Raw genomic sequence first — 13052 nt, forward strand, 5'->3', positions numbered from 1 at the left:
GACACTGTTCAGGAGGCTTTTAAGTGGGAGCCAAACTATCATCAGAGGTCTCTTCCTCTCCAAGACAAATAGACCAGGTGTTTAAAACCAGTAAAAACACTGAATAAAGCCATTTCACATCGCAAGTCAGTGTTTCTCCTATGCCGTTCAGCTCATCAGAGATGGGCTGCTAGCCCAGCACCTGATAATGTGTGCTCACCTATTTATTCTGATAATTTAAGATCCAAATGTTCAGGAGGTCTTTACAGGGAGCCGAAGTATCCGCAGAGGTCTCTCCCTCTCCAAAACAAATGGACCAAGTGATTTAAAAAAAACACTGAAGAAAGCAGTTTCATGTAAAAATCGGTGTTTTTCCGATGCTGTTTGGCTCATCATGGAGGAGCTGTTGACAACGGTGGCCAACGCGAAAATGGCCCTGTCTAGAGCCAGTGCTTGGTTTGTCTGTTCTTGGCTACTGTAGACACATGGCGGCACAACGGATTCTTAAAGAGAAGCTGACAATAAAGAAAATAAAACACGTGTTAATATTGGAGGAGTGTTTCAGAGATAGAGAAAAAATGTTGCTTATCATTTAGCCTTCTGCTAACCGGAGACAAAGGCTGTGGTCTCATGTTCACTGTTATGTGGGCCTAGCCAATGTTAGCTAGGTCAGTAGCCAAAGAATCACAAATCCAGACAGCTGGCGAAATTCGAGCTGTTCGGCTGCTGACTGAAGGTCCGTCCCCTAAGCTGCTACCAGCTCTCTTTCTGGGTAAACAGTCCACAGCGGCGGAGAGTGAGACGAAGGGATCGTGGGTGGCTATTTTCAATGTGCAACCCCACACCAGCAGCGGCTAGATGCACCTAGGCACTCCTGGACGCGCCGCCCCATGGCACTTCACATTACTGTCCTATGTCCAGCCTCATCACCCCGGCAATTAAATGCACCTCCTATGGCAGCTCAACTCCTCTTCTCACCATTGGCGACCCACAGTCACCAAAATATTGCCTGTCGAGTCATAGCTCTGGAGGTTCAGGTTAGAATTGAAGTTTAATTAGGAGCTGTCCACACATGATTTTAAGCTAATTCACAGGTAAAGGAAGTACAGATATTTCAGTAACATTAGTAATAACTGCGTGGTTGTCTGTTGACGAACTGCAGCGCGACACCTTCGGTGTGTGCAAGGGATGGCACTTGACTTGTGTTAGATGATGTGCTGAGTTGCGGTGGCGCTGGTGTGTTTTCAGCTTCACTAGTTTGCTAGTTCTTATCTCATTTGTGGTCCGATAAACAGAGAGCGGGGCAAGGAGTTGCTGAGTGATTGTCTTGTGTGCACCTCTACAGTGAAATAGGATTAAATACATCAGTGTATGGGAAACACTGGATCACTGTATGAAGTGCGTGCCTATGCCTGTGGTCATCTGGTGGGAGGAGCTTAGCACAGATATGGGGGAGCTGCAGAAAGAGAGCATACTTTTGAATTCTTTTCCAGATTTTTGCCTACCCCAGCTTTAATTCAAGGTAACGAATTCGTACCATTGACTCCTTCAGTAGAGCAGGGTTACATAAAATTGGATGTGCAACACAGCTAATCTGATACTTTCCTACATTTTGGGCTCTCTGGCTTTCCATGCCCTCAAAGGTCAGCCCTGTCAGGACCGTTTGCAATTCATCAACAGTACAAATTTGCATGCCACAGTGCAACACAATGAGGGGCTGGTGTGGTGTGACTAAGCCCTGAGTACAGTGATATTTGTATTCTGAGTCACAGTACGTATGAATGATGCAAGACTTTTAAAGCCTTCTGTGCACTTTTGATCTTTCTGATTACATTATTGGGGACACAGCCACCTTAGCTATCATCACATCTGGCATACAGTAAGTAGGCATTAGGTCTCATAAAAGGGTGACATGACACACCTCTTGCTCTGATAGAAATTGGCACTTAAAGTCCGTCTGGGTCGTGTCTCCACGCACACAGACTTCAGCTCCCACAAAAAGAGGCAAGTAGATAGTATTACACATCATCCTCACTGCTGCCCGTCTTGTCATTGTCCCCTATGAATATTCAGTTCCTCTCCCCCACTCTGGCCTTCTCATCAAACGTCTGGTATAAATGTGCCACAGACGGCAGGCTGCGCCCCTCTCCGCCCTCCTCCCTCCTCTGCTCTACAATGACTTGTGTCCCGGCCAATGCATTATGACTCGTAGGGGTGACTCAGGCTGGGCAGTGAGCCACTGGAGTGTGGGGTGACATGAATGGAGAGAGGTTATATTAGGTGACACACTGATGCAAATACAGCAGACGCAGGACCGGTCATGATGATGGATTTTGGATAAGACTCTCCAATCATTTGCATCCTTTAAAACCAGCAAAGACACTGAATAAAGCTGTTTCATTTTACACATCAGTGTTTCTCCTATGTTGTTTGGTAAGTCACAGACGGGTCCCTAACCCAGCACCTGCAAATGTATACCCACCCATTTACTTTGATAACTTAATATGAGCTCACTTTATTTTTGATCCAGATGTCCAGGAGGTTTTTACCGGAAGCCAAATTATCTGCAAAGGTCTCTTCCTCTCCAAAACAAACAAATTCTGTGATTTAAACCAGTAAAAACACTTACTAAAGCAGCGTCACGTTAAAAATCAGTGTTTCTCCTATGCTGTTCGGTGCATCGCAGAGCAGCACCTGCTTACCTGTGCTCACCTTTATTTCTCTGATACCTTAAAATCCAGGGGCCATATTCACGAACATTTTGAGAACACTCTCAGAGAGCTCCTAAGGTTGCCTAAACATTTTAGTCAGGAGGCTAGCTTAGGAGTGATTTAGGAAAGAGCAGCTCTGAGCAAGGAAGGGACAGAAACTTTTACCTTAGTGAGGAGGTGTGGTTGACCCTGTTGCTAGGTATGATGCATTCTTTTAACAGATGTGATTGGTTGTCACAGACACACCCTTTTTTGCACCTGCAGGGTGTGGACTCCCAGTGGAAATGAAATGAACTGCTGACTGTGAAAGTGTTGTCATTGTTAGTGTGATCACTCTGCTGATGGATGGTTGAGACAGACTCAAGTCATCACTGCTGCACTGTTGCATCTTTCTAGTTTTCCAAATATCGCAGTGTTGTGATCCTTTTATTTCTGGCATTATAGCGTTAGGTGGGAAATGTGTGCGTATCCCTAATGAGATCTGCCACACATATTATCCCTGCACAATCTAATCCGTAGCATTTCATTTACTTACTGTCATCCAGCATTTGGAGAACACTTCTAGGACCTCTTTTAGTTTCTGCCTTTTTCCCCCTTTTTTTAAGAAACTCTTAAGTCTCTTAAAAGCCCTCCTCTCTACTCCTCACAGTTTTTCACCTTAGGAGCTCTTTTAAGGTCTAAGATGCCCTGTGAATAACTTTTATCTTTACAAGGACCTGGTCTTAACTTTAAAGCGACACTTTCTGGAGACACTGGATGCTTTTCTTTGTTTAGGTTAAAATGCTATTAATAAGCTGATGGCACACTAAAATGTAAGTGAATTCCACCAGAGATAAAAACTCATAATTATACCATTCTCATATGGTTCTAAGAAAACTCAGACCAATCACCGCAATGATTGGCCGAGCGTCCTGTCTGTCTTCCCCACGTGGAGGCCTCCAACTGACGTAACCACTCGGGTAACATTAGCTATAACATTATAAATGACAACACAGCATCCAGTTGCTAACGGTTAGCCTACTGTAACCTAACGTAACCTGAGCCCCTGTATTATCTTCCTTGTTTGTTGCCAGTCACCAGTACTATCTAGTGTTGCCGTTTACATTATATTATAAAACTCATCAGTCATCACTGACCCCGGATAAGTTTCAGAACTCTGGGGTTGCGTTTGACTGTGCAGAACAGGCAACGTTATGTTTAGTTTGCTTCTAATATAACATATAACGTTATATGACAACACAGCATCCAGTTGCTAATGGCTAACGTTAGCCTACTGTAGCGTAGGCCTCTGAAACATTAATGTTATCTTCCTTGTGCGTTTCCACTTACTAGTAATGTTAGCGCTACTATCTAACGTTAGCACTGTAACCTTATTATAAAACTCATCAGTCATCACTGACCCCAGATAAGTTTCAGAACTCTGGGGTAGCGTTTGACTGTGCAGAACAGATAACGTTATGTTTAGTTTGCTTCTAATATAACATATAACGTTATATGACAACACAGCATCCAGTTGCTAATGGATAACGTTAGCCTACTGTAGCGTAGCCTCTGAAACATTAGCGTTATCTTCCTTGTGCGTTTCCACTTACTAGTAATGCTAACGCTACTATCTAATGCCAGCGCTGTAACCTTATTCTAAAACTCTTCAGTCATCACTGACTCCGGTTGAGTTTTAAAACTCCGGGGTTGCGTTTGACTGTCTTGGTTGTAACATTACACTCGCTCTCCTCTTCCGTGTATCTAACGTTACCTTGCCAACGCCTACGCCTAATGAGGACGTAATAGATTAGGGGGGAGTAGGCCTTTGGAGGGAGGCGGGAGCTGTGTGGGAGTGCAGTGTGAAATGCAAGAAAGGTAAGAGTAGCTTTAAGGGGAAATTCTGAGAAAATGTCACAATTCTAAGAATTTTTTATAATTTCATCACTAGGAGCAACTCATTGTAGGACGCTTTGTGAGTATGGCCCAAGACGTTCGGGAGGTTTTTACCAGGAGCCGAATTGTCCGCAGATGTCTCCTTCCTCTCCAAAACGAACATACCTGATGATTATAACTGATAAATACAGTGAATAAAGAAAAAAAATCAGTATTTTCCCAACACTCTTCTTGTGGAGGGGCTGCTAACTATGGTGGCCAACGCAAAAACATAAATGGCCTTATCTAGGGCCAGTGTTTGGTTCGTCCATTCTGGGCTACTGTGGAAACATGGAGGTGCAACATGACAATTTCTGTAGACGAGGACCCGCTCCCTATGTAGACATAAACAGCTCATTCTAAGGTAACAAAAACACAAAGATTCTTATTTTCAGGTGATTATACACCAAAGGAAACATACTTATTATATTATTTTCCATTTCTGCCAATATATCCCCCTGAATCCTACACACAGGACATTAACTGATAGTATAAATTGGTAACATGTCATAAAATCCCTGACTCACACACAGTGAGACAAGAAACCCTCATTTAAACTGTTTTTAAATACATTATTATTGTATTATAAAGATTCAGCTGTTACACTGTCGGTGTGGAAACTTCTCATGAGACAACAAATACTAGACATTATCTGGTTTAAAAGCTTCCGCTAATCCACTTTTTGATGGGACTTCTTATAAAGCCCTGAAGGATCCTGGAAGGTCCCTGAAACACAATTCGGGAGCTACTTAGCAGCTGCGTGAAACACACAGATAGTGCTTTGAAAGCTCGGTAATGACAGTGAGTGATAAACGTTGTGAAACAGCTGTTTGCATAAAATCAGACTAGAATGTCAGTAAATTGTATCATAATGATCCCTGTTGATGGCTGCCACAGAAAAATATACCAAAACAGTTCTCTCAAGAAAACAAGTCAAAAAAAAAGAGAAAACTATGACTCATGGCGACAGAAAGCTGCCATTTGTTATGAACTTGAGCAATGGCAGCACCAACCCTGGTGTGTGTTGTTGCTTCTTTCATTCCTCAGGTCGCTTCACACAGACGCTGAGCTGAGTGGCTCACACTAATTGGCTGCATCTCATCAGGACAAAATGCCAGCAGATGAGCTGTGTCTCAGCTACCGTCGCAAGGCTGTGCATTGAGCGACAAGCTCTCAGACAATGGCCCTCGTGTTCACAGGAGAGGACAAAGGAGGTAGCCCTTGCAGTGCAAGATCCGCATAAGCTCCATAAGACTGCGGCATCTCAAATGTGTCTGTGCTGGAAGAGAGGGAGAAAGGCAAACACTAACAATGCTGAGGAGAGAGATAAGAAATAATGATGGGGGGAAAAAATGGACCGCCAATTCACTTTTTAAAGCTCAAACTGGAAATAAGAGGCAGAAATGAGAAAGGAGAAGAGCAGAAAAGACTGATTTCCAGATTAAAAGACCTAAAAGCGCAGACATTTAAAGCATCTTAATCTTAAGAATCTCAGGGGGAATCATTTACCAAGAAATATTACAAACCCACAGCGCTCAATAAGTTAATTTGCTTAAAACGACATTTCCTTGTTATTTTTGTGGATGCAATGCAATATGTCAGCCTTGAATATTATCTGTAGAGGCTCCATTCAGTTTTTATTTCTTTCCATTCCCCTTCTCATCACTGCCCCCACTTCTGAATTTGGCACTTGAGAAAACATCGATCTTGTACAAGCACACACACACACACACACACACACACACCACCACTGCTTTTTAGCTTCTGGAGACTTATCATAGTATGTGTTCCAATAAAATATGATGTATTGGTTTGTTAAGACTTGTACTGAGTGTGAATATGATATCAGCTTCTTGTTATATTTCACAGAATACTGTCATTTATTAAGCATGATTAAGATTCACTGGCCCTCACACACAACAGTGTGTTCACCAGCGGTAAACAATGTCAACATGCCCCATGAATATTAGCCATTGTCACTCTTCGATGCCTCATGGGAGGTGTTGCTGTTGAATGCTAACAAACAGTTTTTTTTTATCTTTGTTAAAATGTCACGTATTAGAATTTTATTATCCAGGATACTGATAGCTTAGTATATGGATAGAAACATCCCAACAAACAGAAGCTGGTAGAACAGAGGCTAAAGATCCGTTTCCACCAAAGACTTTTGGAATGGTACGTCTGGAACCAACAGTAACCCTTCAGACATGGTTCCTAGACCCTAGCGTTTCTACCACAAACAGTACTCTTAAATGTGGGTGGGGTTGTTGTCACTCACTGCTCCGTCCAGCACTCACTGTATTTCCTAAACATCTGCACCTCGTTTATCGTCCATGGAACAAGGCTGCATGCCAACACTGATATTTGCAAATAGTGGGTGTGTGCATTTAGTCCTCAGGCAAAACTCTCCACGGTATGAACAGTGGTTACATGAGCCTCAAAACCAGGCACAACTCAGCCCTGAGCAGAGTGACAGTCCTCTACTGACCAATCAACAGACTGCAGTATTCACAGCTCCACCTTTTAGTACCAGATCTGTGTGCTAGGTACTCCAACAGAGGGGGGGACAAAAGATGGGGACAGTGTAGAATGGTTCCATCAGTACCATCCACAACTTTTCATAGTGGAAATGGAAAAAATATGTACTCAACTGTTCCATACCATACTGCACCGTAGAATGTAGCAGCAGAAGTAGAAATAATGCCCATAATACTAGGGGGGGCAGCGTCTTCAGTCAACATGCATGTCCCCAGTTTGACATTAGAATTTTATCAAAGTGCCCATGTATTGTAAAGAGGTGGCTCCTACTGTCAAATTCAGTTTCAGTTCCATGCGGCTTTGAGGCATTTTTATCCAATTCTTTTGGTTTCCATTCTCACTTCCATCCTCATACTGCTAGCAAACAAGTTCAGGTTAGCTGAGAATATGCTAAGTCTCCAGTGCTAAATAGTGGAGAGTGGAAGTAAATGATTGTATGAGGAACAAAGCCCCTTCATTTACGCAGACATTTTCTTCAGGAGTTGGAGTTTCAGTGTTAATGAACACACTCCCCATGTACCCTGAACCACATCTCCAATGGGATGCACAAGTTGCGCTCTTTCTGGATGTGTAAGCAACACGTTAGCAACAACAACAACAACGTGAAAAGCTATTCAGGATGTATTTCTGTGAGTTTATTTGGGAATATTTTTGCCCCTATTTGTAAAAAACAGGTGACATATTCACATGTCACAGCTGAGAGACATGCGTAATAACTAGCATTGACAAAACTATCCAAGTGTCTCAGTAAGGCATGCTAGTAGACCAGTGTTAGCCCTTTGATAGTCTGGTGACCTGTCCAGGGTGTACCCCACCTCTTGCCCAGTGTCAGCTGGGATAGGCTCCAGCCCCCCTGTGACCCCTAACAGGATAAGTGGTTACAGAAAATTAATGAATGAATGAGTGGGATTGGTTAGGGTTAGGCCGAGTATGTCAGGGTAAGCCAATATGATGCAGAGGAAGGTCGGCCATTGTGGTGTACTTATCATGAATACAGTCCATCTGATGCTCATTTTGTTTCTGTTTTTCGCCATTTCATCCCCACTACAGATGCAGCTGTAGCCAGTATCTCACTATCACTGTCCTCATTCATATTTTAAGGAGCTACAAATTATATTCAGCCACAAAATAAGCCTGAAAAAGCTGCAAATCAGAACAGAAGTACCGAAAGTTGATGCACCGTCTTATCTAGTTGAATTGGTCTGAACTGGCAGGTTTTTAGAACGTTGCAGAACGGTGCATTGCGAGTAGTTGTTTGTTTCAACTCATCTCGTCACAAATCTTTGGTCTGAACTGGGCTGTAGAAGCCGTAGGTGGACAGGAGCTACAAGATTTTGTTTTTACTGACTGTCTCATGTACTTCTCTAAGAATGTAGGGACAGTTCCAGCAAACATGACACACAGTTATTTTCATCACTTACCAACTGTAGCTTAAAGTCATCATTAATATAATTAGTTCCACATGTGCTTTCACTGCTACGAGCTGTCAAAGTGTCCTCTGTGGAAAAACCCGCTGCATCTTTTATGAAGGAAAAACCTTTCAAAGAAATACAGCAAATTTTCAGGAGTTCAGTTCAACAGTTCAGGAACTGTAGGAAGTATTGTAGTAATAAACCATTATTACCATTGCTAAAATACAGTTTATAACAGGCGCTTCTTTCTGAGCTCTGACCTAGCCCACGTCATGACACCACCCAGCTACATTCCAGCGAGCACAAACATGAGTGTGGCTAAGAGTTTAGCGTCCCAACACCAGATCAGTGTCAAGCTGCGATGTATCTCTGTGGTTATGCTAATTGATGAATGATGTGTCTTAACCTATTATTAGCCAACAGTGAAAGCCAGTCCATTAGATTTGGTATTCATCTGATGCTGCTGGAATGTACTTCTTATGCGCCGTTTCCACCAAACACTTTCGGTATGGTACCTTTGGAACCAACAGTAACCCTTCAGACATGGTACCAAACAGCTGTACTTACATACACACTATACTTCCATGTATCAAACTTCTTCTGAAATGACTAAAAAGGACTCTCGTTTTTCGATTTAATGTTTAAACATGTTTATTTTAAATGCACGTGTAGAAATGCCAGCTTCAGGGTTTCTGTAACATTTATTTGTTCACTTTTACGAGTAGGCTACTGACCCCCTATAGACTTCAATTGTATTCGCTAAGCCAAGCCACAATGCTAACTGCTGAATCCCAGCCACTGGACGTACAGACACAAAAAAGATATCGATCATGTTGTCTCAATATGAAAATGACAGAGAAAGGGCATAACTCCCAAATTGTCGGAGTATTCCTTTAAGGTGGAACGTTAACTTGTAATGTTACTCAATGCATGAGATGACTACATGACTACAAACATTTATACATATTAATTTCGACCAGGTTATGTGAACTGCATATATCCCAATCCTCGGAGAAAAAAAAAGCGCTGCAGAGCGTCATTCTTGTGGGCTCCTACAACACTAAACCCCTGAGCTTGTCTGAGAAGGACTAAATGCACAAACCTGCTATTTTCAAATACCCCATGGAGAGAGACTCTCACTGCAGCCTGTTTTATTTTGTTCTGAAAATGTCGGCATGTAACCTCGTTCTGTGGACGATAAACGAGGTGCAGACTGATAAAGGGGGAAATACAGTGAGTCCTGGATGAGCAGTGAGTGACAATAACCCCGCCCACATTTAAGGGTACTGTTTGAGGTAGAAATGCTAGGTTCTGGGTGCCATGTCTGAAGGGTTACTGTTGGTTCAAAAGGTACCATACTGAAAGTGTTTGGTGGAAACGGGGCTTAAAGGGATAGTTCACCCAAAAATGAAAATTCAGCCATTATCTACTCAACTATATGCCGAGGGAGGCTCAGGTGAAGTTTTAGAGTCCTCACATCACTTGCAGAGATCCAAGGGGAGAGGAAGCAGCAGCACAACTCCACCTAATGCAGGCTGACGGCGCCCCAGATTAAAATGTCCAAAAACACATAATTGAAACCACAAAATATCTCCATACTGCTCGTCCACAGTGATCCAAGTGTCCTGAAGCCCCGACATAAAAAGTTGTTTGGAAAAACAGAGAGGCAGTCAGAGCTGCAGGCTACAGTGAGGCTAAAAACAGAGTTCAAATGACGTTTTTTCCAAACAACTTTTTATGTCGGAGCTTCCGGACACTACGGACGAGCAGTATGGAGATATTTTGTGGTTTCAATTATGTGTTTTTGGACGTTTGAATCTGGGGCGCTGTCAGCCTCCATTAGGTGGAGTTGTGTTGCTACCCCCTCTCCCCTTGGATCTCCGCAAGGGATGTGAGGACTCCTGAGCCTCCCTCGGCATATGGTTGAGTAGATGATGGCTGAATTTTCATTTTTGGGTGCACTATCCTTTTAATAAATCTCTCCATGGTATAAACAGTGGTTATATGAGCCTCAAAACCAGCCACAACTCAGCCCTGAGCAGAGTGACCGTCTGCTATTGACCAACCAGTGGACTGCAGTGTTCACAGCTCCACCTTTTAGTACTGGATCTGTGTGCTAGGTACCCCAACAGAGGGGGGACCAAAAAATGGGGACAGTGCAGTTCCATTGGTACCATGCACAATTTTTCACAGTGGAAACAGAAAAAAGCGCACTGACCTGTACTGTAGTGTACTGTTCAGTGGAGACGGGGCTTTACAGGAATACTGATCTAACAAAGTGGTAGAGTGACATTTGGATGTCCTCTCCCCTCCCAGCCCTAGTTGGAGTTGGGCCTACTGTAGTTCATTAAAATCTTTGCTGTCTGCTCTCTGACACATTTTACATTATCTAATGGACAGCAGAGAGTGGCTGCGGGGCACAGCTCTCCAGACAGAGTGCAGAGGGAGTTAGTGTTTCATATTTGCACTTCCTTTTCACATTATAACAGTATGATTTCAGCTGAATAATAGTAAAGTGGCCTTTTACAGACAACTCTACTTTAAGAGCATTTTAACCCCTCTTAGCCAAACATCAGCTCGTCCTTGCTGCACACTAATGTACCCATAAGCATTTTATGCCACAGGCTGCTTGGGGGAAGAGATAAATTAATCTAATATTTATTGATTTTCCAGGGGAGTCTTTTTTTTCTTTTTAATACTTACTACAGTACGAGTTCAGTTTTTTAACACTTTAAGGAAAATATCTACAATTCTTTCTATCTATATGAAAATATTCATGCCTAAAGTTACACTGCCCCCTAGAGGCAAAACCATAACACAGTCAAATTAATTTCCTTCCAGTCAAACTTTATTCATCATCTCAAAAAAAAAATAAAATAAAATTGAACAGATTCTGACCAAATGACAATTAAACCCCACCTCCCCCGCCCCCCCTCCCTCTCCCTCTCCCACCCCAACCAAATCTAATCAACTCCCCCTTAATGTGGACTAATTGGAATATCTTTCAACTCAGTAAATAGTCAGTGGCCTTTACATCTTTCAGCCACAACCAAGGGCAGATGAATTAAACACAGAAAAAATAATTGGGGTGCGTAGTTTTCACAGTGCATTACACAGCTCAATAAGACAAAGAGCTCATGAAATTACAATTCTGTCTTATCATTTTAAGTTTGACTCAAGGTCGTGACACACCCTCTGTTAGATTATCCTCATTCATTCTCCCTTCTGTGGATGTCATTCTTCCTAAATTTAATGTTGCTCTTTGAATTAACTTGTCGCACACTTCATCTGACAGAACATCTTTCAAAACACACACACTTCTGAAAGACATTCCCCAGCATACACACTGGGTTATCATTCACATCTGATTAGACATTTGTTAATAAATTATCAGTTATAGCTCCCCAGCCCGCCCGCCCTGGTCAACCAAAAAAAAAAATCTTCTCACACAGTATTCAAACCCCAAATCTCCAGCATCCTATCGACCACCACTTTCCTGAGCTGAAACTGACATAAAGTCAATCTTGCATCACACTTAAGAGCTTATAAAATACCATCAGAAGTGGAGTGCATTACAGTAACCGGTGGGTGTTTTTATATTTGAGTGGTGTGACATGACTGACAACTGTATACAGCGTTTGTTAGCTTGTCAAAGTCTTTGGCTGTCTTTCAATCATAGTTACACATCCCACGTTTGTGATGGCATTATAGAAGTCAATTCAGCTCGGGGCTGAAGCAGTTTGGTATTAAAGGTACGGAGTCAAGTAAGTGTCAAAAAGATATAGAGCTTGTTCATCACCCTCATGCTGAAAAATGTGTTGTTATAGTTTTTATTTTTTTGTTTTGTTTTTAATTCCGTTTAGTTTCAGTTTCCAGAGTGGGTTTGCTCGTTTCAGTTTAGTGTTTATTAGTTTCAGTATTAGTTCTACTTTTTTTAAAATGTAATATTGGGGTATTTTTCAGGGGCAAAATTAAAGTTCGGACATGGATATTAAAATACGAACACAACACCCTGTGAGGGCAACTGACTCAGAGTCATGTAGACACCTCAGTCTGAATAAACAGATGCACTAGTACCTCCTCACACTTGTTGTGTTAACAGATTTGACCAAATTTCCTGTATATTTTTATTATTTTATAAAGTTTATAAAGAGTTTTACTTTTTAGTTTGTTTTTAATTAACTGTAATAACCTTGCTACCAAGGAGAGTTTGTTTGTCTGTTTGTCGGCAGGATTACAGAAAAACTACCAGGCCAATTTTCATGAAACTTGGGGGAAGGATGGAGCATGGGCCAAGTAAGAATCCATTAAATGTTGGAGCGGATCCGAATCATGGGGTGGGTACACAAATTATTTTTCCCTTTCATTAACATTGTGAGATGTGCAGTGGCCTTGATGACGGTGCCTTTCTACAAACACAGATCTTTTCTTCACATTCAGAAACTCCTCATGCAGAGTTTTTCCTCAAGGGTGATGTACAAAACAAGCTTTGAAAATA

The sequence above is a fragment of the Epinephelus lanceolatus genome, chromosome 3, assembly GCF_041903045.1.
Source record: "Epinephelus lanceolatus isolate andai-2023 chromosome 3, ASM4190304v1, whole genome shotgun sequence".
NCBI lineage: Eukaryota > Metazoa > Chordata > Actinopteri > Perciformes > Serranidae > Epinephelus > Epinephelus lanceolatus.